The following is a 24,311-nucleotide window of genomic DNA, read 5'->3' as shown; positions in this document are numbered from 1 at the left end:
ACTAAAACTAAGGCGTGTAGTTCTGTCTGACAGTCTGCATCAATCGCCTCGTATTGTGAAAGAAAAAATTAGTTAAGACTGCTATCATACGATGTGTAGTATATTCTTGTTAATGCTTGTTAATTCTGATCCATTTACTCTTCGTGACGAGGTATTGCATCTTCTTTCGTTCATTCCGAAGGTGAAATTCCCATAATTTATTTCTTTTACGCGTTATTTTTTTCTGAAAACGATAAACAATGATTAATGTCTTGCATTTGAATCATATACTCATTAAATAAAAATTGGTTTCTAGTGATATAATTGAGCCTACAGCATAGCATGACAGAAAACGTAATAGGTCAAAAACATAGACAGTGTGCAGGTGCAAAAATGTACACAAAGTATCACAATGTAGCAGAAAAAATGTAAAATAGTCACGATGTTGAGATATGATAAGCCAAATGTTAACGTCAACTGGTGTTTGTTATATCTTAAATATTTCATAGTGCATACAAACAAAACAGGAAAACAATCATAAATACATGAAGAATGGAAAATGTGCACAGTCTGATGTGTAAGGACAAGAGAAACGACCTGTTAACATTACCTTGCCCAGCACTTGCCAAGAAAAAATACGATAATCATCAGTAAGTAATCACATAAATATAATTGCATAAGTACTCATAAAATGTGTAAGTTCATCTGGAAAAATGTGCACGGTCTGATGTGTAACGACAAGAAGAGCGACCTGCTAACCTTACCTTGCCGGGCACTTGCCAAGAAAAAATACGATAATCTTCAGTAAGTCTTCATGTGAATATAATTGCATAAGTGGTCATAAAAAAATCAGGAAATGGCATTACAGTGTGATAAATCATAAAGTATGTTCATACAATAAAGGGTTTGATGTTGGAGATATAGTGATTCCCTTTGGTTTTTCTGGTGCTCAAAGTTTCGACGTGTACTACATTGGGGTGAGGAATGCTGCGAATTCGATATGGACCTGCATATAGAAGCTCAAATTTACTACATCTACTTTTTCCTCTACTAGATAAATAATGTGTGCGTACTAATATCTTCTGTCCAATGTGAAAGTCACGGCGTGTACAAACCTGTTTTTGCTGTCTTCTCCGGCGCTCTGCGGCACGTTTGGTGTTGTTCAGCGCAATGTCAATTATTTCATGGTGTCGTAGTCGACGAGATGTTGGAAAGGTTACTAATTCTTTAATTTTGTTAGGTGGTTCAACATTTTTCAGTATAACAGACGGAGCTATCATAGTAGATTCATTTGGTATGGAATTAATTACATCCTGGAATGAGAGTATGTGTGTGTCCCAATCAATATGTTTTTTATGGCAGTATATTCTGCACAGTTTACCAATTTCTTTCATTAATCGTTCACAAGGGTTCGAAGAAGCATGGTACATGGATATATAGTTTGGAGGAATGTTTCTAGCTCGTAACATACGTGTCCATATAGCAGAGCGAAACTGTGATCCATTATCGGAAATAACTTTCAATACATGCCCTACATGAAATAGAAAATGTTTTACTAATGCTTTCGAAACAGTTTTAGTAGTAGCTTGCGTAACGGAATGAAGGTAACAAATTTTGAAGTGAGTTCAACAGTGACAAAGATGTAGCAAAAACCTCTATTAGTTCTGGGAATCGGACCAAAAATGTCTACAGCGGCCATGTGTCTCAATTTAACAGGTACAATGGGATGTAATGGAGGAATATGTGAAGTCGTATCTGACTTAACTTTCTGGCAGATTTTACATGACGCTAAAACTCGTCGAATACGTTGCTCCATGTTGGTAAAATAACAGTTCTGTCTCAGTATAAGAAAACATTTTCTGTCTCCGTAATGTGCGTAACTTAAATGAGTATACCAGATTAATTTGTTAACAAGCTCGTCAGGAATGCATAATAACCAATTGTTGCTGTCAGGGTGTGAGCGGCGAAACAGAATGTCATTGCGTACAGTGTAATGGTTTCTAATGTTAACATTATTCCTATCTTGCCAAAGGTGTTTAATTTCTTTCCATACGTTGTCTTTACTCTGCTCTTGTGCTATGTCTTGTAATGTCGACGAAATGAAATTTTCAAATGCAACTTGTTGAATGTACATGACGCTGAAATTTGCTTTGCAGAAGTTGGTTGCAATGTCTTGCTGATTGTTGCTGAGAGAACGGGATAGTGCGTCTGCTACAATATTTTGTGTACCAGGAATGTGAACAATTGAAAAATGAAATTCTTGTAAATAAAGTTTCCATCTGCTTAATCTGTCGTGTGTAAATTGAGCGGAAAGTAAAAACTGTATAGCTCTATGATCTGTGTAAACGGTCGCATGTCTTCCATAAAGAAAATGCCGAAATCTCGTAAACGCCCATACAACACATAATGTTTCAAGTTCTGTAACAGAGTAATTGCGTTCAGCAGGTGACAGAATGCGACTCGCAAAGGCGATGTTTTTAATTACTGTAGTGCCATCTTCTTCAATTTCCTGAAATATGTGTACGCCTAAAGCGGTGTTAGAACTGTCGGTGGCAATGGAAAAATTGCAAGTAAGATCTGGATGTGATAAAAGTGGTGCATTCAACATTCGTGAACAAGATTCTGCGTTACTGGAAAATGCAACCTGTACTGTATTTAGTCAAATTCTATCTGATGTGCTATTATTTTCGGGAGGATGCTGTGGCATTTCAACTATTTGTACTGTTATGTTATTTCATCCTGACGTATTACGTTCGGGATGATATCTACTGTCTGGTTCATTCATGATAATATGTTGTTTTGCTGCTGGTAAGACCGACTGTTAATAAACGTACGCTGATAATTATGCTCACTACTTTGACGTCTGTCATGATAGTCATTTCTATACGGTGCATTGCGATAGGAATTGAAATAGGGTGTTTTCTGTACGTACTGATTTCCTTGTTGCTGTACGTTACTATTTGTTGGAGCTGATGCTATACGTGCAGGCGGCTGAGACATTAAAGCTTGGTTGACCTTGTACATTATATTGTTGTTTGGGTATGCTAACCGGTTGGTTTTGTTGCTATTGCGGTGTAAAGCCTCTATTGTTACCAAAATGTGTTTGCTGTTGCTGATAATTTTACACATACTGATGATTAAATTTTTGTCTGTTATTAAAGCTCTCGTGGTTGTCATTTCTGGAGTGTCTAATAAAAAATGTCACTTTCGGTAAAACTTGTCTTATCGGGTTTTCTTTATTCATTCTTAATTCTAGATAGAGCGATAGTTAAAGAGCTGTTCTGATAGATATAAAGGATAGTAGAAGAGAAGGCAGCAGTGCAGAAAACTAAAGATGAAACAGCACTACTACGGCTCGGGGCCCTGTGCACGCTACGGCACATATTCATTAAAGCGTAATGAATCCCCTGAGGTCAATTACGCGCTGGAAATAAATTTTAGTTTCTGCGTTACAGGCAATGGTGGTGAAAATTCAAAAACAAATTGTCGTATCCAGTCCAATTCTAAGTTTCTGCATTACAGCCCAAGCTGATGAAAGTGCGAAAGAAAATTGTTGTATCCAGTCCAAAGCGTGAATCTGTGTTCTGTCATTTTTAAATACCTTAGATTTTTTTACGGATAAAAATTGCTTATAATCAAAATTATCGTCTCTGTACGTCTGAACAGGTTCAGGATTGTATGAGAATCTATTTGTCTGTGATTGTTCGGAATCTAAGTCACGTACTCTCTGTAAATTACCTAAATTATACTGGGTGTGTGAGTGTGACAAACGTTCGGAATGTGCCGTATGCTGTGACGTGTTATTGACTGAAACATTTTTCATCTGTGTCACTTCTTGCTGTAAAGTTGACAATTTTCTACGTAATGTATTATTGGACTAATCTATCTGTAAATGCTGTAAATTTTGGAATTCAGGTGTTTGATTAAACGAAATCGGTGAAGTATCGTCTGATTTGCTGTCATTATTACTTTCGATAACATCAATGGCCAATTCATCATATTTTTCAGTCTGTATTTTTACCTGATCATCGTTTTTAGTGTCACAAGCATTAATTTGTTTTTGTATTTTACGTGAGGTTTCGTTCAATTTTTTAACGTCTGCTTTGATGGCATCGGGATCCTGTATTAGTTCTAATTGCTCAAGTCTGTCGGTCACTGTCTGAAAGTCTACTGTGTGTGTGTCTGTTTTTGCTTTAAGATCGGAAATTTCATCACGCAATTCGGTGTTCAACTGTTTAATAGTGTTAATTTCGTCTGATACTGTAGCAATATTGTTGTCTACGTATGTTTTTGCTTTCGTAAACAATTTACGTTTATCTTCCTGTCTCCGTGCAGTAATTGTTTTCATGACTTGTCCTTTTACTTTATTCTGTTCCTGTATGAATTTACGGTAACGCGTTTCACTGTTTTGTAGGTGGTTATTAAAACGTTCGTCAATTTGGCTGTTCTGTTGTTCAAATTTCGCGTCTACCTTTGCATCCAGTGTTCGCGAAAGTTCTGCTGACATTAATGTAAACTCGTCGTGTAACTGTGTTGCGTTTTCAGAGCATTGTTTAGCGATTACACTAATTTCGACTCTAAGTGATTCTGTTGTAGCTGTTGGCGTATTCCTTAATTCTTGAGCAACAGATCTAATTTCTTCACTACTTTTCCTAGCACAAGCCATAATTTCCTCACGTAATTGTTCTTTAGTATCATGACATTGTGCGGCAACGGCTGTAATCTGTTCACTAAGCTGTTTATTCTGTTCACTAAGTTGTTTGGAATTGTTATCTAGTTTTTCATTAAGTTGTTGTTTGAGATTTTCATTACTTTCATTAAGTTGTTGTTTGAGATTTTCACTAAGTTGTTTGAAATTTTCGCTAAATTGTTTAAAATTTTTGTCTTGTTTTTTCTTCGACTATTTGGAATTGTTGTCTTGTTCTTTCTTAAACTGTAGCAATACTGCCATAATTTGATTCAAGCCAAAATTAGCGACTCTCTTTTCTATGCTGTGTGTTGGTGTATCTGCATTTGTCACGTTTTCTGTAACCATTTGGTTATTCTGTAATTCTTGAAAATGTTTCCCAATCGGATGTGCACTGTTAGTCACTACCTCGGAATCAAATAAATCTGTCGTACTTTGAGTACACTGTTTATTTTCGTTAGAAAAAATTATCTGTTCACTATGCAAATTTTGCAAATCGGGTGTGTCGAACTGGCAGCGTTCATTGTAACAGAACGTCCCGCGTCATCAATTGTCGTTAAATTAACAGAGGACACAATTGAATTTATTTGTTCATCATTAGGATCAAAATCATTACTAGTGGTCGGTACGCACTGATTGTCTACAATTAGGGGATTATCATCATTACACTGAGTGTTGCAAGTATTATCGGTCAAGCTATTCGAGTCGGCTATTTCACTCATTGTACATCGCGATATACTGTTAAAAGTTTTCGCGGCATTTTCCACAAATCAAAATTAAGCACAAATGAAACAAGGACAATGCAAAAATGCAACAAACACAATTACAACCAAGAGCAACAAATTGCCGATGATCTGTGAAAGAAAAAGTGACAAATTAGTAAATGCGTTGCGCCAGATGCAAACTACATTTGAGTAAATAAGAGCAGATATACGACTACTTCTCAGAAGATTCACAAAGAAATACGGTGCTGGCCGGATGTCGCCAAGTGTAACCTCCCCACAAAAATATTAATTTAAATGAACCATGAACCAAGTGTAACCTCCGCACAAAAATATAGTAATTAAATGAATTTTTAATATTGTAACCTCTGAACAAAATTGATTCCCATTTATAATCTCTGTGCAGAAATGCATTCACAATTTGATGTACCCACAAAATTCTTTTCTCATTTAATTTTAAGTTCGAAACAGAAAAACTCCTAAACCCCGAAATAAAAAAGAAAATACAGTAACCTGGTAAATTTTATGACGACAGCAGCGCTGCGCCACCGCCCTGTATTCTGAATAAAAAAAGCAAAAATTCTTAGCTCAATAAAATAACTGCGAATATATCTGCTCTTACATAAAAATTTTCGGCACAGCTCCGTGCAATGCTGGCCTATGCTTTGTGATTCATGAAAGGAAAATTAATCCATTGGATAAAATCTTTAAATTGAAATGAATGCTCCTTTTTTTTTAAAAAAAATACTTTATATTATAAAAATTATTATTGGGGCATTTTTTTAAAGAAATTGGATGACAGTTAACATACATTACTAGATATGCGCAAGGCTGCTTCTTTACCTTCTACAATAATACTCATCCTCCACAGTCCCGACCAGAGCAGACTGCCGACATGCGCCGACTACTGAAGACTCACGCAGACTACTGTCGACTACTGCCGACTCACGCAGACTACTCAAGACTGTTGCCGACTAGCGACAAGCAACAACTAACTACATACTGCTCTCTGGTCAGAGACTCTCCTAAGTCTTGCCTGTTGCAGGCAGCGCATATAGCGCATACCTCTTACACGCTCAGCCAGTCCGGCCGGCGAACTCACACACATCTGGACATATGATAATGATTATACAGCCCACTATAGAAAATATCATTTAAGAAAACGGGTGAGTTGGGGGGTATGGCTGATTACGCTCAGTATTGTTTCGAGGCCACCATTTCTTCTCCACTGCTAATCATATTTGTGCTACTGATGTCCAGAATCTCCTCTGATAATCCTCTGTCACAGATCAGGTTTCTACTCTAAGACTTAAAGACAACAGCAACAACAACAACAATATGAAAAAGACTAAATCGAACTACCTTGCATAGCCACAATAAGAAACAACAGCATTGACACAGGTCCAGTTAACCAATACAGAAATTCTCAGACATAAGATTCACACGACAGAGATACATTGGTTTCGCAGCAGACTCTCATAATCTCAAGAGACAAAGAAAAGCTACACATAACTTCACTGGAGTGCAAAGTGATGACCTAAAGTATATTTCAGTTGATATACATTCCGGACCGGTAGAAAATTCCACAAAACTTCTCGTACAAACTTCAAAAAGCAAACTCGCCTACAAAATCACAATCAGAATATTTGTACAACTTAATCACTGAAAAATGGTAGTAGATTCACCAAGCTATTCAAACTTACATCATTTCACCTGCACAAAGGAATTCGTCTCCACCTGGAAACCCCACTGAACTTGAAAACTACTACCTCATAAAATATGGTTCAAAAGAGCACTACGGGATTTAACATCTGAGGTCATCTGTCCCCTAGAACTTAGAACTACTTAAACCTAACGAACCTAAGGACATCACACACATCCATGCCCGAGGCAGGATTCGAACCTGCGACCGTAGCGGTCGTGTGGTTCCAGACTGTAGCGGCTAGAACCCCTGTGTTGTTGTATCCCTCCTTACATGAGAAATTCGTGCGTTTGCAAACGGTATGCAACAATCTCTCGTAAGACAAATGAACTCGTACGGTAACTTAAAATTGACTTCGCCACTCCGTATCATATGGTTTGAATTTTCACTGCACAGTTACCTTTTAAACTGAAAATTGCATTGAAAAATAGAATAATCTCTATGCCGATGGCATACACTTTTGTCTAGAAATATGATTAACTAGACGTAATTTTCTTGTGAACAATGTTCTTACAGGTGCACATGTGAGGATTTAAACAAATATCAGAGGAGTGGAAAATAGCTTCGTTAGGGTCACAATTACATGGAAACTGAATAAGCATTTATTTATTAAGCCGAGAGAGGTATAAAGCCGGCTCAAGTGCCTATCAACGGACCACAAGACATTACATCACCGTAAATTTCGGAAATCAGTGGAACAATCACTTATTCATATTGACATGTTCCAGTTGTTGCTGCGGCATCTGTAACACAGCCCTGTCACAGCATGGCACATATAGCAATGTCTGCTACGTAGTATACGGGATATTAATAAGCGTTACACCTTCTACATGATTAATTATCCGTTATCTTGTTTTCAAATATTTAAAGGAATGTGATTGTAAACTTCGTTTCCAGAGACAGAATGATATGAAAAAGAGAGACTGAATCAGTGAACATGATTCGAACTTAGGTTCCTTAAGCAGTAGCAACAGTAAGTGACCAAGTACACAAAAACAATCGACAGTCCAAGTTACATTAATAATTTCAAACTAATTCTTAATAAACTTTTCAAATTTCAGAAAGAAAATACAAGCACTTAACTTTCGAAATCACGCGACAATATGCCAGTAACGTCAGTCGTTCAGTACTTTGTCGAACAGCCTATAGTTAATCACGCATAAAGTAATAAATATTGTCACGCTGTAACGTTTACTAGCTGACCAGTTTGATAAACACAAAACTTTTAATGAGAATTGATAAACTGCTGTCCAACACAATGCCCAGAATATGGGGGAAGCCCTAAATCTGATGCGGCTTCCAACAACATTTTAATAACCACTTTTCATATATATAAACGTAGAGGACATGAAACACTCTTCACATTACTACTTTAAACAAAAGTAAGCAAATTTAAACCAAATATTAAATCCAGTTATTTGACATTCCGATCACGTGGAGCAATTTAAAAACTGCAGCAATATTAATGTAATTAAATGTTCAAAAAAGTACTTCCACATTTAAGGTCATTCGGAAATAAACTGGACCGGAAAAAGCATCCGATCAGGCGTGACGTTGCTTTGGTTAACAATGTTTTTCTAACATACCCGCATTAAAATTCACACACGCTTTAATCCACTGCAATAAATGACTGATTCGTGCATTAGTGCATTTAAAAAATATTTGCATTACCTGGAGGTATGATGAGATTATCTGTTGTGGCGACAGCGCTGAATAATATTATGCGGTTGTGGCTCTTCCTCTAATCGGCTCTAATATTATTAATCTTGGTGATGGTAAATATTTTAGAATAGTCAGCCACATGCCTCGCTGCAACGCACAAATATAATTTGCAACACGAGCACATTTAAGACAATGGGTTGTTAATTTATTCACTCTCTCTACTGCAGATTCGGGGTACTTCCATCGCTGGCCGCACACTGATAGTAATACTGTTGGCGCGGAAATTCAGCGCCCTTCCTGCTTTTCGATTGGAGCCTTTAATATTCCTGATGGAGAGGGACTTCGCTCCGCCTTTTCTACCGATTACAATTCTATGATTTCCTATGCGTGAACCAGTGACGTTACAGAACTGCATCTTACATCTCAAACAAGAAATTATTGTATTTCGTGATTACATTCAGGAAGAGAAATATATGCGTATAACAACATACATTAATCATAATACATTAACATTGACATAAATGGTGTATGGTCATAGAGTCGTAACATCAATGAGATGAGGTATTAGTACTACAATATCAATGTCCATAAAATTAGTAATTCTTGCACGGTCAGATGCATGTATAGTAAACGAATATCGATTCCAACATGAACCAACCAAGCCGCGAAATGGAGCTAAGACACCAACATTAGTCACATCATATATATAATTCAAAAATATCTCATTACTTATGTAGCTAACCTTTATTCACAAAATTTGTAGAATAACCATTTGCTTCATTAACAAGATTGGTGAGATCACAACGTGATGTGATGCATATTATGTGCAAAGAAGTCAGTAAAGTTATAAAATATTCAAGCTACATTTGTACTATTATTTTGTAAAAATGATGTGAAACGAGTCAGTTTGCAGGATATGTTTACACCAATTGTTGTAATACTACTGAACATATTTTTTAGTCTACTGATGCGACTACACTCAAAACATTCGCACGTTTCCTTCCTAATATTGAGTAACAAATCTGATACTGCAGTTTAGCTGAAGTATCATCATGAGATATTCTCGAAAATATTTGTGTACTGGAAATGGATTGAGGGCAAATGAAAGAAAAAGCAAAGTAATGAGTCACAACAGAATCAGATCTGCGAGAAACTTGACACCAAAATTGAGGAGCACGCAGTAGACGAAGCTACCGAATTCTGCTACTTTCGAACCGGAAAACCACTGACGGACGAATCAAGAAGAATGTAAAATTCAGAAGAGCATAGGAAGAGAGCAAATCATCTAAAATGTCAGACGTAGACTTCAGTTTAACAAGTGCTTATGGATATATGACTAGAGGACAGCGTTGTATGGAAATGTAAAATCAATGTGTTCCGCAGAATCGACGAAGAAAAGAGTACGTGGAAAACGGTGGTTAGAAGAAGCAACAGGTCGTTAGGAAACGTATTGGGACATTGGAACTAACCTCCGTGGTATTAGAAGGAACCGTAGAAGCCAGAAACTGCAGGACGACGAAAGAGATCAGAATATACGCAATAAATAATCTAGGACGCTGAGTACAATAGCGATTCTGATTTGAAGAGCTTGGTATGGGAACGCAAGTCGTGGTGGATCGCACCATACCAGTCAAGAGGATGATCATAGATAAAAAGCAATTGTATTGCTGGGTCTACCTGAGCAATTTTTAGTACATCATAATTTTGCAGTTCATCCTTTAGCCCAAATTCGACGGATTGAGTTATTGCGGACATAAGTTTACACACGAAGATGTATTGCAGTGGACTGCCTACGGTATGTGCTCAGCTACTCTTATAAAAACTGTTCGTTACTCGTCAGAAACTTATCTCTACCCATCTGGAGGCAGGCTAGAAGACACATGTTCCACCTAAATGGTAAATATCGATACCGTGTTGTCACAACGACTGTCAGCTCTTCTAGATAAGGAGTACAAACACATTTGCAGAAACACACTGATACGTAAAGAAAGTAATATTTGAACACGAAAATGTGAAACTTTATCTGTCGTCGTTCTGGTGGAAATGACACCCGTGTCAGCGGCTCTACGTGTGTCACTGTAGACTGTTCCATTTAGTGGTGGGGTGCACAGGCTGCACCGACTAGGACACTACACTTACGTCCGGTATACCAAAACAAGAAACTGTACTCAGTGTGAAAACTATGAGAGATAAATGAAATTAAGCCGTTGACGTGACTTTTCAATTGATACTATCGTCTTAACTCCTACCCCAAGAAAGTAAAATGGTTCTCCACAGCTTCATTATAAGTCAGTTTAGCAATCGTTACCATCCTCTTTCTCTCAGATATAATGTTTAAATGATGGAAACAAAAGAAAGATACAGGAGTGGAATAATAACACAAGGTGAAAGGATATAAATGATACGATTTGCTGATGACACTGATTCGCTGATGACATTGCTCTCCTGAGTGAATTTGAAGAAGAATTACATTATATGCTGAATGGAATGAACAGTATAATGAGTACAGAATATGGATTGAGAGTAAATCGAAGAAAGACGAAAGTAATGAGAAGTAGCAGAAATGAGAACAGAGAGGAACCAAACATCAGGATTGTGGGTCACAAAGTAGATGAAGTGAAGGAATTCTCCTACCTATGCAGCAGAATAACCAATAACGACGGAGCAAGGAGGACATCGAAAGCAGACTAGCACTGGCGAAAAAGAGAAAGATAAAAACATACTGGTATGACTCCAGTTAATTGTACTCAATATAATTTGCTCAGGCATACTGCCTAGTGCCCCTTGTACTCAGTCCCAGCCAGTACCTGCTTTAAATGCTGGAGGCCTGGTCATTATACAAGTGAACACAGCGTTTGTGCTTTCTTGGTGCTCGAGGGTTACGGTTAAGTAGTGCTTATTGGGAATAGTAGTCCTTTCCTGCGATATTTTTTCTAGTGAATCTTTTCTTGTTATAGACACAGGCTTTACAATGAGTAAACGAGCTGAACGAGACGTTACCACAACAGAGGAGATTCAGTCTAAGGCTACAACAAGTAACTGAAATGGGGGGAAATAAGACAGACTAACATATGAATTGACACCTGAGTGCATTGAAGGAGGATAATATCTCATACAATTTATCAGACCCTTCCTAGATACTAATTGCATTACAGTACTTTCTCCTTATTCAGGTAGGGCAGCGGAATATGTGTTAGCATTTTTGGTCGACCTTTTCACAGGTGTGAAGCTGAGTTGTTGGTAAGAGAGACAGTTTCTACCTATGGTTAAGCTACATTCTTGAGGAGCTGCTAAAACGTATGTGGCGTATCATGGGGAATTAAGGAATCTTCTGACACTTGAACTTCCGAGGAAAGGATTATTGTACCGTTGTATGAGGCAGAATAGTTGTAAGTATTATCGGAAGCAGTTAAATGGTGTGTCAGGAAGTGTGAACGTGGTAGAGAAGCTAGAAAATCAATGTGAAATGTAATAAAGCAGACTAGATATAGTGGCTTTCATAAAATTTAAATGGGAGGATGATAAGGATTTCTGGTCAGAAGAATGCAGGATTATATCAATAGCAGCAGTAAATGGAGCAGGGGGAGTGGTTTTCAGTATGAACAGGAATGTAGTGCAAATAGTGAGTTACAGTGAAGCGTTCAGTGATAGAGATGTTCTCATCAGACTTGACAGCAAACCAACAACGAAAACAATATTTCAGGTATAAGCGCTGACGTCGTAAGCTGAACATTATGCGGATACTCAACGAGTACTAAAGTGTGTAAAGCAAGATGATTATTAACAGTTGTGGGAGAGTGGAATACGGTTTTTGGGGAAGGAGTAGAAAAAAAGAGTTACTGGAGTGTATGGGTTTGGTAGTAGAAATCAGAGGATAAAAAGACTAGTTGAGTTCCGCAAACAAATTTCAGCTAGTAGTAGCAAATAGAATCACAAGAGGAGTTAGTTCACTTGGGGAAGGCTGAGAGGCAGCAATATACTCCAACTGAATTACATTACGTTCAGTCAGAATTTCCGGTGCCAGATACTGTAAGGCGTAACACCAGATCACAATTGAATAATGATGGAGACTAAATTAAAGTTTAATAAAATAATCTTGAAGAACACATGAAGATGGAAGTGGGATACTGAGGTACCGAGGAATGATGAGATGCATTTGATATTTGCTGGAGATATGGATACAGCCGTAAGGAACACCACAGCTGACAGTTGAGCTGAAGAGGAGTGATCGTCTCTGATAAGAGCAATCACAGGTGTTGGACGTACAAACGTAGATACAAGGAAGGTATTTGAGAGGGGTAACAGGAGAAACAGGAGAAATACTTCAACTTATCGACGTCAGAAGGAAGTACAAAAATGTTCCATGAAAGACAGAAATAAAGAAATATACGAGTAAATCACTTAAGAATGAAAAAAGTAGGAAGTGCAGGAAAACCAAGGCGAAATGACTCCAGGAGAAGTCTGAATAAACCGAAACAGAAATCACTGTTGGGAGGACTGATTAATCACACACCAAAAAAAATGAAAAAGGAAAGCAATGGTGATAACAGTAAGAGTGGAATGGTGATGCTATTTTAAACACGAAAGAGAGAGCGGATAGGTAGAAAGAGTTCACTGAAGGTGTATATGAGGAAAAGGAAGTGTCTGATGACGTGACAAGAGAAAAAATTGGATATAGAAGAGGTCTGGGATCCAGTCTCAGTCACAGTTTAAAAGAGCTCTGGCAGACCTAAGATCAAATAAGGCAGCAGGTGTAGATAACAATAGATCGGAATTTTTAAAACCACTGGGGTAAGTGGCAACCAAAATACTAGTAAAGTTGTTGTGCTGAATCTACGAGACAGCTACATAGCCATTCGTCTTTCGGAAAAATATCATCAACAGGATTACGAAGGTACAAAGAGAAGATAGGTGCGAGAACTACCGCACAATCAGCTTATCAGCTCTCGCATCCAAGTTGATCACAAAAATAATACATGGAAGAATTAAAAAGAAAGTGGAAGATCTGTTAGATTACGATCAATTTGGCTTTACAAAAGCTAAATGCACCAGAGAGGCAGTTCTGATGTTGCACTTGAAAGTGGAAGCAAGACCGAAGAAAATTCAAGACACGATCATAGGATTTGTCGACCCGTAAAAAACGTTCAACGGTGTAAAATGGTGCCAGATATTCGAAATTTACACTGTGTGCAACAAAAGACTCCCGATTTTAAAATTAAATAACATGAAAAAGAAGATCGATGGAAGAATGAAACAACCGGTACTTTTATTGCGAAAGTTGCAAGAATTGTGTTCAGAAATTTCGAAATAGTAGTTGCAAAATCTGCTGGGCAGGTGACACTGTAACAGAAATACCTGCTGCCTATAAACCGTACCACGAAGCCCAGAGCGACCAGTTCCAATACTGTAACGTGAATGGAGGCTAGTTAATTGAAGATGATGTTGAAATCAAATGTTCGAATGAATAGCCTGCTTTACTGTTACCGGTATATGAGGCTGGAGCACCGTATTACTGCAGAATGAACCGAAGCGGAAACCATTCGCAAGCTGTTGGCCAACGTACAGGCAGCGTGGACATTGATCTAAAGGGCAATAATTGGCTCCAGGTCAACTCCGGACAATGTTGCAATCGTTTCCGGATGTATTCAGCAACAACCGGGCAAATTCATTCGAAGAATTTCGACGGAGATTGATCTGAAGCGTTCCAGCACACATGCAGCACTGAGAAGCAGTCTAAAGATATGTCCCCAAAGTTATCACGTACCATCTGTTAGAAGAATTGTGACTACTATTTCGAAACTTCTGTATAAAAGTCTCACAGTTTTCACAATAGATGTACCGTTCGCTATATATTTTTATAGATATTTATTTTATGTTGCTTAATTTTATAATTAAAATTTAAAATCCCCCCATGAACCATGGACCTTGCCGTCGGTGGGGAGACTTGCGTGACTCAGCGAAACAGATGTCCGTACGGTAGGTGCAACCACAACGGAGGGGTATCTGTTGAGAGACCAGACAAACGTGTGGTTCCTGAAGAAGGGCAGCAGCCTTTTCAGTAGTTGCAGGGGCAACAGTCTGGATGATTGACTGATCTGGCCTTGTAACACTAACCTAAACAGCCTTGCTGTGCTGGCACTGCGAACGGCTGAAAGCAAGAGGAAACTACAGCCGTAATTTTTCCCGAGGGCATGCAGCTTTACTGGGAGAGCTGCATCAAACCAGTCTCAGGACTGAAGAGCAGAACAACAATAACAATTCTAAACTCAGGCTCTCGTTCGTCGGACGCCCTGTAGAGTCTGTACAAGGACGAAGAGGGGACAATAAGATCGAAACACCCAGAACGAAGCCACCGTAATAAAGAGAGTGTAAGACAGAGATACAGTCTTTTTCACCTGGTGTTCAGTATTCTCGTAAAAGAAGCAATGATGGAACTAAAGGAAATGTTCAAGAGTGAGGCTGAACATCAGGGGGAATTGATATCGATGATCATGTCTGCTTATGGCATTGTTATCTTCAGTGTACAAGAAGAAGAATTACGGAATCTGTGAAATGGAATGAACATCCCAATGTGTATAGAGTATGGACTGAGAGAAAATCGAAGAAATTCGAATCTAAAGAGAAGTAGTAGATATGAGAATAGCGAGAGGCTTAACATCAAAATTGATGATCACGAAGTAGACTTAGTAAAGTAATTCTGCATAACAGAAGAAGCAAAGAGGAGATAGAAAGTAGAGTAGCAAACACAAGAACGGCGTTTCGGGGCAAAACAAGTCCACCAGTAACAAACAAAAGCCTTAATTTGAAAAGAAATTTCTGAGAATGTACAATTGGAGCGTAGAATTGTATGGTACTGAATCACGGACTGGGAACGGATCAGAACTGAAGGGTCCGAAACCTGGAGCTACACAAGAACGTTGAAAATTAGATGGACTGATAAGTTAAGGAATGGGGAGGTTCTCCGCAGAATCGGCGAGGAAGGAAAGCTATGTGAAACACAGACAACAAGATGGGGCAGGATGATAGGACATCTGTTAAGACATCAGGGAATACCTTCTATAGTACTAGAGGGAGCTACAGAGAATAAAAACTGTAGGGGACTACAGAGACTGAAATACATGCAGCAGATAACTGAGTACGTTGAGTGCGAAAACTACTCAAAGATGAAGAGGCTGGCACAGGAGAGGAATTTGTGGCGCGGCAGCACAAGACCATTCAGAAAACTGCAAATGTTAGAGAGTACGTGGTATGAATATGAGATGTTTCAGAGTACCAGCATGTTGAGGATCTCTCGAAAACGCGTCGTCCTCGTTGGAATTTGTCATAATGAAATAAAAGGAAGTGAAAAAAGGTAGCATTTTTCCGACTGCTGCCGCCAAAATTTTTAATCTTATATTTTTTTAAATATTCTTAGACTTGCTTATTAATATAATAGAAATATGATATGCAGTACTCAATGTTATTTACCACAAAAAATGTAACTGCCGCAACTGTTCTTGTATAGGACAATGACTGGAGTGTTTTCCTAGTGGCCATGAATCTTAAAGCGACTACCAGTCAAAGTAAACACAAGTTACACACTGGGCGTTTTTGTTATTATGACACATTATGTAAACGATTACACCTATCTCTTGATTTTCTGGATGTCTCATGTTTGTATCATGTCAATAAACATCATTTTCAAGGCTGTGGTATGTTTGAAAAAATCTCATGTGTCATTCGAGTGATTTTACGAAACGAATCTCGATCTTTAAATCTATATCATGCTGTACTTTACTCGAGACTGATACTAGGTAGTTAGCTTTGTAGTCAGTTTCATGTTCCATGACAAATCGCAATGATATGGAACGAGGCATTTTAATCACTCAAAAAACTAATTTCTAAATACTGCTACATGAGAACATTTAAAGCTTTTTGTGTTTCTCTACTTGTCCTTACTCACCCTTACCTGTGCCCAGCTCCTCCATCTCCCGCTCTCTGTTCATCTCCTCCTGCGCTCTGTCCGTCCGTATGGTAACCCCCCTCCCCTTTTGTCCATCTTCTCCTCCTCTTTTCATCTCCTCCTCTTGCATTTGTATGTCCATCTCCTCTTTCTTCCTCGCTCTGTCCATCTCCTCCAATTCTCTGTTCATCTGCTCCTTATATCTCCTGACCTATGTGTTGTACAACGAAATGATTTTGTAGCTTCAAAAAATGGCTCTGAGCACTATGGGACTCAACTGCTGAGGTCATTAGTCCCCTAGAACTTAGAACTAGTTAAACCTAACTAACCTAAGGACATCACAAACAGCCATGCCCGAGGCAGGATTCGAACCTGCGACCGTAGCGGTCTTGCGGTTCCAGACTGCAGCGCCTTTAACCGCACGGCCACTTCGGCCGGCGATTTTGTAGCTTCATTCAGCAGCGTGTGTGAATACTGTATGCTAAATGTGTTGCGAATAGATCTTGCAGCACAAAAGCAATAAATGTAAACGTCATTACGCCTTGCCTGATGGGACAGTTTTACTGCATGAACTGCGAATATACAGTAAGCATTAAATTGTTTTCCTTTCATCATGATGTGACGTATGACGGGGTAAAATTTTTGGGAAAAGTCTGAAATTATTCCTAAATTTTGTTGCGAATTTTCTAGTGTACCCGCTCTCAAATACTGGATAAATAGAATCTGGGTATTCGAGCGCCACGGCCTAAACCTCACCGCTTTGATAAACAGTTGCTTTTTATCCGCACGCTGATTGTTTCCGGACAGTAGGTAATATGTCTAACAAGCTTGGTTGAAATCAGTCCAGTGGTTTCGGAGGAGATGTGAAACGTACATGTACACACACATACACACACACACACACACACACACACACACACACACACACACGCATGTACGAATTTCTTTTATTTTCGTGATTCACTTTCGATGAAATATGTCCTGTATGGTACATCTATCTACGGTGAAATAACCAGTGAAAATCCTACAAAAATCGTGTAATAGATTTGGAGATTAGCTTGTTTACACAGATAGACAGACAGACAAGAAAATTTACTAAAACTGTAAATCACCGTACCTTCTTTTCCGTGGCTAAATTCTGATGAACTTAAGCCCATACGAGTGCCCCAAACTAAGCGCCACCTCATGAAAATTCGTCTAGACGTTTTAGTTATTAACGTGGTCAACGACAGACAGACACAAGAGTTTTATAGATTTATTATTGGTGTAAAATAGCTGTACAGGCGTGATGAATTTCTGCCTAGCACCTTTTGCACATCACAACATCGAAATAAGGGTGTGATGTTAAGTGGAAACTGACATTAGAAACTATACTTTAACTATATTAAATCTAAAAATCCATGAACCCCATGAAAATTCGTCTAGTAGTTTTGGATGTTTACGTGGTCAAAGACAGACAGACATGACAGTTTTATGGATTTATTATTGGTGTAAAATAACTATGCAGATATGAGGAATTTCTACCTAACACTTTTTACACATTGCAACATCGAAAATATGGGTGTTATGTTAGGTGGAAACATATTAGACAATGTGCTTAAGTCTAAAAACCAAAACGTGACAAAGATTCAATGTATTAACAACTAACATCTACTAGTACCTATCTCAGATCGCTATGCAGCATATGCAGTGTTCCTCTAACAGCAATAAGTTGTACAAGCCATCGACGGGTCCGGAATTTTTTGCGCGATTTTCTCCGCCCTTCTTCCACGTTCGCTAACAGAGTTAACGCAACTATTTTACGCGTGTCCATTTCCGTAAGGAAACTTTGATTAGTGAGCAGATGTAAGATATATATGTAGTGAGCAGAAGCAGTCAGTTACAACTGGAGAGCGCTGCTGTCGCAAATCACGATAAGTACCACGTTCTGTGAGATACTGTAGGTCGTATTAGAGCGTGCAGCAACCAAGACAGGTGCCTTGTGCTACGTGCTTAGCGATGAGAAAAAAGGCCCGTGTGGTAACTGCATACCAGTCAAAGCTCTATCTCCTGTTAAATGAGTGTTGAGTATAGGTGCAGCATTGCCTATACACTCGATCTTACCGCTATACCGCTGATAACCGGTCGCCAGAGACTCATAGAACCACTGGAAGGGGAGGCTGATTTTGAGTGAGAAAGGCTTCACATTCTCGTCACCGACGCATTGCAAGTAGGCTGTTTAGGTTTTTATAATGGTGACGCCATGTAGCGCTCTGTATGAAAATCGCTGACTGGGCTGTGTGCAGTCTATGGCTGACTGGACTGATTGTTGGCATATTCGCTAATGTAGTGTTGGGCAGTTTGATATGAGCAGCAGGTAGCGATGGGCAGTTGGAGGTGAGACGCCAGCAGTGATGGATGCGGGGAGAGAGATGCCAGGGTTTTGAGATGTTAATACGAGCGAACGATCTGGGCGTGTGTCCACGAGAAAAAGGAAATTTGTCAAACTGGATGTCTGTATATAATGACTTTTGAATATTATTAAGGTAATTACATTGTTTGTTCTCTACCAAAATCTTTCATTTTCTAACAATATGCCTATCAGTATTTAGTCCCTTTAGTAGTTAGAATCTTTTATTTAGCTGGCAGTATTGGCGCTCGCTGTATTGCAGTAGTTCGAGTAACGAAGATTTTGGTGAGGTAAGGGATTCATGAAGGATAGGTTATTATTAGTTAGGCTTACTCTTTTGTACGTTTATTAAAAGAAAGATTGCGTTGCGCTAAAATATTGAGTGTCGGCTTAGAAATGACCAGAATAAGTAAAGATAAAACTGTCTGAGTATATTCAGTTTTGGTTCAAATGGCTCTGAGCACTATGCGACTTAACATCTGAGGTCATGAGTCCCCTAGAACTTAGAACTACTTAAACCTATCTAACCTTAGGACATCACACACATCCATGCCCGAGCAGGATTCGAACCTGCGACCGTAGCAGTCACGGGGTTCTGGACTGAAGCGCGTAGAAACGCTCGGCCACCGCGGTATTCAGTTTTACTTAGCTGTTTCAGTATCCAATAACGTAGAAGTATACCAGCACTGTCATTCAAAGGGGAAGTTCCATATGTCGACCATTACCTGGGGATACCTCACTGGAATCTTCTGATTTTTTCTTGTAGTTTGAGTAATTAGTGTAGTTAATATTATTGCTAGCGTGTATTTGCAGAGAGAATTTCCTTTGTAGTTGTAGTTTTTCACTATTGTACAGTAAAACAGTTGTCCCATGCAGGTGGAGTTGGCACCAAGTATTTCGCAGCTGCACTTGCAATTAACTAGATATTATTTTCAGTGTTATTTTAATGTGTTTTCTCATTTTTGCTCTTCAAACTGTGCTTTTCTGTGTTATCGTGTGAAATATTGTGACAATTATAGCGTGTGAAAAACGTAACACTGGACTCCAACGTAAATTGAGAAATGACAGAAACGACGAGCGTAGCTTATCAACACCTCCGTGTAATGAATTAACAAATATTCAGCATAGTAATTTCGTAATTGTGCATAGGGAAATGGAACAGGCAGCAAATGACGGTGTAGATAGTGAATCAATTAGGGAAGAGGGAAGTATTGTCGATCGGCAATAGCTCGCCTCAGGAATCCGAAATGACAGGACAAAATCTTGCAAATACCGTAGATTCAGGTTTTGCGTCCTCACCTTTTCCTCAATTAAGTCAAGACTCACTCTCTGCTTTTCAAAATGCGAATGTTGCCGGTGAAAAAGCACTGCCGAAAAGCACAGAGGAACATGTTGCAGACACTAATACATTGTTATTATTGCAATTCATGCAACAAATAGAACAAAATCAGAAACAAGTGGGGCAACAGCTTCAAAAGTTATACATAATGGAACAAAATCAGTGACAAACACAGCAGAAGCTTCAAAAGTTAGACTCAATGGACCAACCGCTTGAACAAACACGTGAACATTTAACTACTGAGTTACATAACATAGAATCGAAATGTCAATAATTTAGTAAAAACGTAAGAACACAAATTTGTGAGCATTTTCAACCTATTTTTTCGCATCTTGAATATGCGTTACAGAATCACGAAGCAGCCATAAAAGAACTGTAAACTATTGTTCATGAAAATCATGACACCTTGCAGGCTAAAATTGACTCAGTTGCATCTACCGATTCGGTTACAACAACTTGCAAAAACTCAAGAAAATCCAAAGGTCACAGTAGATACACTTTCGACACAAATTGACACTCTGAAGCTTGGTTCAGAAAAACACACGGAGGAAAACAATTCATTATCGGAGAGAGTAGCCGACCTTTCGGATCAGTTCACAAACTTATCTAGGCAAAGGTAGATGATGATCTGAATGACATAAGACCGGTAGCCTTCACTGACATAGAATATGAACAAATTAAGAAATTTAAACAAAATCAGAATCAAATTAATACACAGTACAAAAGAGAAATGCGGAAGGTACAAGAGTAGTTGACTCACGTAATTCAAGAATTACATATTTCAGAGGGTACTTGCGCTCCGACACGGGAAGAGGGACTTAGACATACGGAAAAGCCACAAAATAATAACACAGGGCATTTCGGGAATTTTGAAAGAAATTGGCGAAGGGCACCGAATTTTGGGATGGAACCGCCGACACGACGTAACAATGACCGATATGCGACTCGCCATCTCGATGAGTTTGACTATAAGCTGTTAATTACTACACGTAAATTTAAAACATTAAGAATTCCGGGAACGACATTCATCTGCAAGCATGGCTTCATCAATTCTCTCCTTGTTTTCCTCCCAACTGGTCATTCGAGCACAGATTAGAATTTATGTGCGGCTACTTAGAGACTGAACCACTGTAGGAATGCGATCGGTCATTTGCGATTGTCACAGTGAAGGAGGATTTTATCATGCCTTCCTCTCAGCATATTGATCTCAAGCTACTCAAGATCGAGTAAAACATAGCATCACAACCACAAAGCATTTTGAACAGTCTGAATTTTCCAGTCCGGTAAAATATTTTGAAGACATGTTGCACAAAAATCAGTATTTGACAAATCCATACAGCCCCTCAGAACTTATTCACATTTGCTTAATCAAATTGCCTGAACATTTACGACATATTATTTTGGCAGGACGTTGCAAAGATGAGATCGAAGCTTTTCAGGGACTGTTGCAAGAATTGGAAATAGACACTGACAGTCATATGGCGCGAAAAGAGTAACACAACAATTACAGGTCATATCCGTCACAATTTCATGATGACGAAAGTAATAACCGGACTCGACAAGACTATTTCTACAACACGAATCGTGATCACCAATAGACACCTCCTGTATGGCAACCATTGGCAAAGTAATAATAGTTACAGAGAAAGATCGCATTTCCGTAGTAATGAATATGACAGAGACAGTCGTAGAAACAGACAATATGGGAACCAGAATAATTATTATCAAGGGAGACAGAATAACTTCAGACGCAATTCTCCAGCATGCAGTTACGATTCCGGGAGAAATTCTCAACCACTTAACCGACAAGAAAGAAACTACAGAAACTACCAACATGACGCCAGACGATATAATCATGATGACAGACCAGAATTTAACCAAAATTAGCGTGATTCAAACAGGTCACGGGGCTCTCGACAAGGTGAATTTGTAGAAGTTATCTGCAAATCCCAGTAACGACGAGGGACAACAAAGAGGTAACAGACAATGACTTGCACTGCAGGCGGCCACGTGTGCTCGCTGGGCTTAAGAAAAATAACATAAGCTAATCTTGAGAAACATTGCAGTATTCTTTACCAGCGTATACTGCATGATAATTGCATTCATGTTGAAACTGTGCATACTAGGAAAAGTAAAGGACTACACCACATTTCACTTGTAAAACCATTTACGGAGAGATAATTTGCTTTCTAGTACGCCCTCATGGTCTCGCGGTAGCGTTCTCGCTTCCCAAGCACGGGTTCCCGGGTTCGATTCCCGGTGGGGTCAGGGATTTTTCCTGCCTCGAGATGACTGGGTGTTGTTTTGTCGTCTTCATCATCATCATTCATCCCCATTACGGTCGGAGGAAGGCAACGGCAAACCACCTCCATTAGGACCTTGCGTAGTAAGGCGGTGCGGGTCTCCCGCATCGTTCCCCTACGCTCTGTAAAGAAGCATGGGACTTCATTTTCATTTTTTTTCCAATTTGCTTTCTGACTTAGTCATTGCTATAAGATTTCTACTTCACATTATTACTACACTTTGTCACACTTAGAAACTGTTAACGTGCAACAATGTTTTGAAGTTAACTATCCAGTCAAGAACCTAGGGAACTTATTTAGACAGTAATTATGAGTGCATTTTTATAGGGAACAGATGACACAGTGTTATTGTGGGTACAGTCTTGTTTGTTGGTTGCATGATTATGTAACGACTATAAGGCTTACATACTTGTAACATATACTGCTAATGATATTCCAATGTAATATTTACTTGAAGAGACATTCTGGACTCAGAGTAAATCCTGAGAGATAACAGATGACACAGTGGTTAGTTTATTTGACAGCTACACGATTATATCACAACACTATTAATGTGTGACACAATTAACATTATTGCTTTTGCGCTGTATTTGTTTTATGTCTGCACAATTTTTTCTACATTCTTCTGGAACGTAAAACATATTTTAGTAGTAACCTTTGTGGAATAACTAAAATGAGAGTGTTTTTGGATAACACAACAATATGTCACAGTACAGTATTTTCTTGACCTTGGCAATGAACGTAATAACTACGACATTTAAACACATGGAATTACACTTTTGTTTATGACAAGATAAGTACATTGAGTTCTATAGAACTTTGCTTACGGACGAAGACAACTACGACACTTGGCACATTTTTACCGTTAAGTAATGACAGAAATTATCTTATGGCAAGACGCATAGTTTAGTGCTACAGGACACGCATTTGAGTGTTTAATTTTCGTACTTAAAACATTTTTTTCTGAAAGATTCTTGAATGAAAAAGATATAAAGAAGGTTATCGGCGATACATTTCATTCCACTGCTGTAATCTGTAACACCTGAAGGTATAATTACATTAACACTCAGGGGGTACACGTTTACTTTGTATACTATGCATGTGCCAAGCGCAAGGAGTCCTAGCTAATATGGTATTTGCCTACTCAGTTTTACACAACAATACCATATTTTTCTAACACTGAATTATACAGCTATCTGATTATTTAACAGAGAAACAAACATGTCTGTACTACGTTAGCGACACATGTCTATGCAATTATACAGTTGGATAACTTCACACTTATGAAATTGTATTTTGTTTGTACTCTGTGTAGCGTTCATATGTTTTCGGAACCCTTGTTATAGTATGAGAGTTTTGAATGATGTATTTTGTGTGGGATCGTGATCTTTGAAGTACGTTTGAGGTAGATGACACTATTGAAACGAGCAGATAATGTTTTTAGGTTTTGAAATTATTGAAAGAAGCTACGATGATTTTGAGATGTGGTTGATCTGCTATGATGATGTTATTACGACGACAATGTGTATTATGCTGTTGAGGTGTGTTTATGATCAATAAGATGATGCTATATGAGAAATCTAATT

This window comes from Schistocerca cancellata, chromosome 5, assembly GCF_023864275.1.
Source record: "Schistocerca cancellata isolate TAMUIC-IGC-003103 chromosome 5, iqSchCanc2.1, whole genome shotgun sequence".
In the NCBI taxonomy this organism is placed as follows: Eukaryota; Metazoa; Arthropoda; class Insecta; order Orthoptera; family Acrididae; genus Schistocerca; species Schistocerca cancellata.
This window is presented reverse-complemented; position numbering follows the sequence as displayed.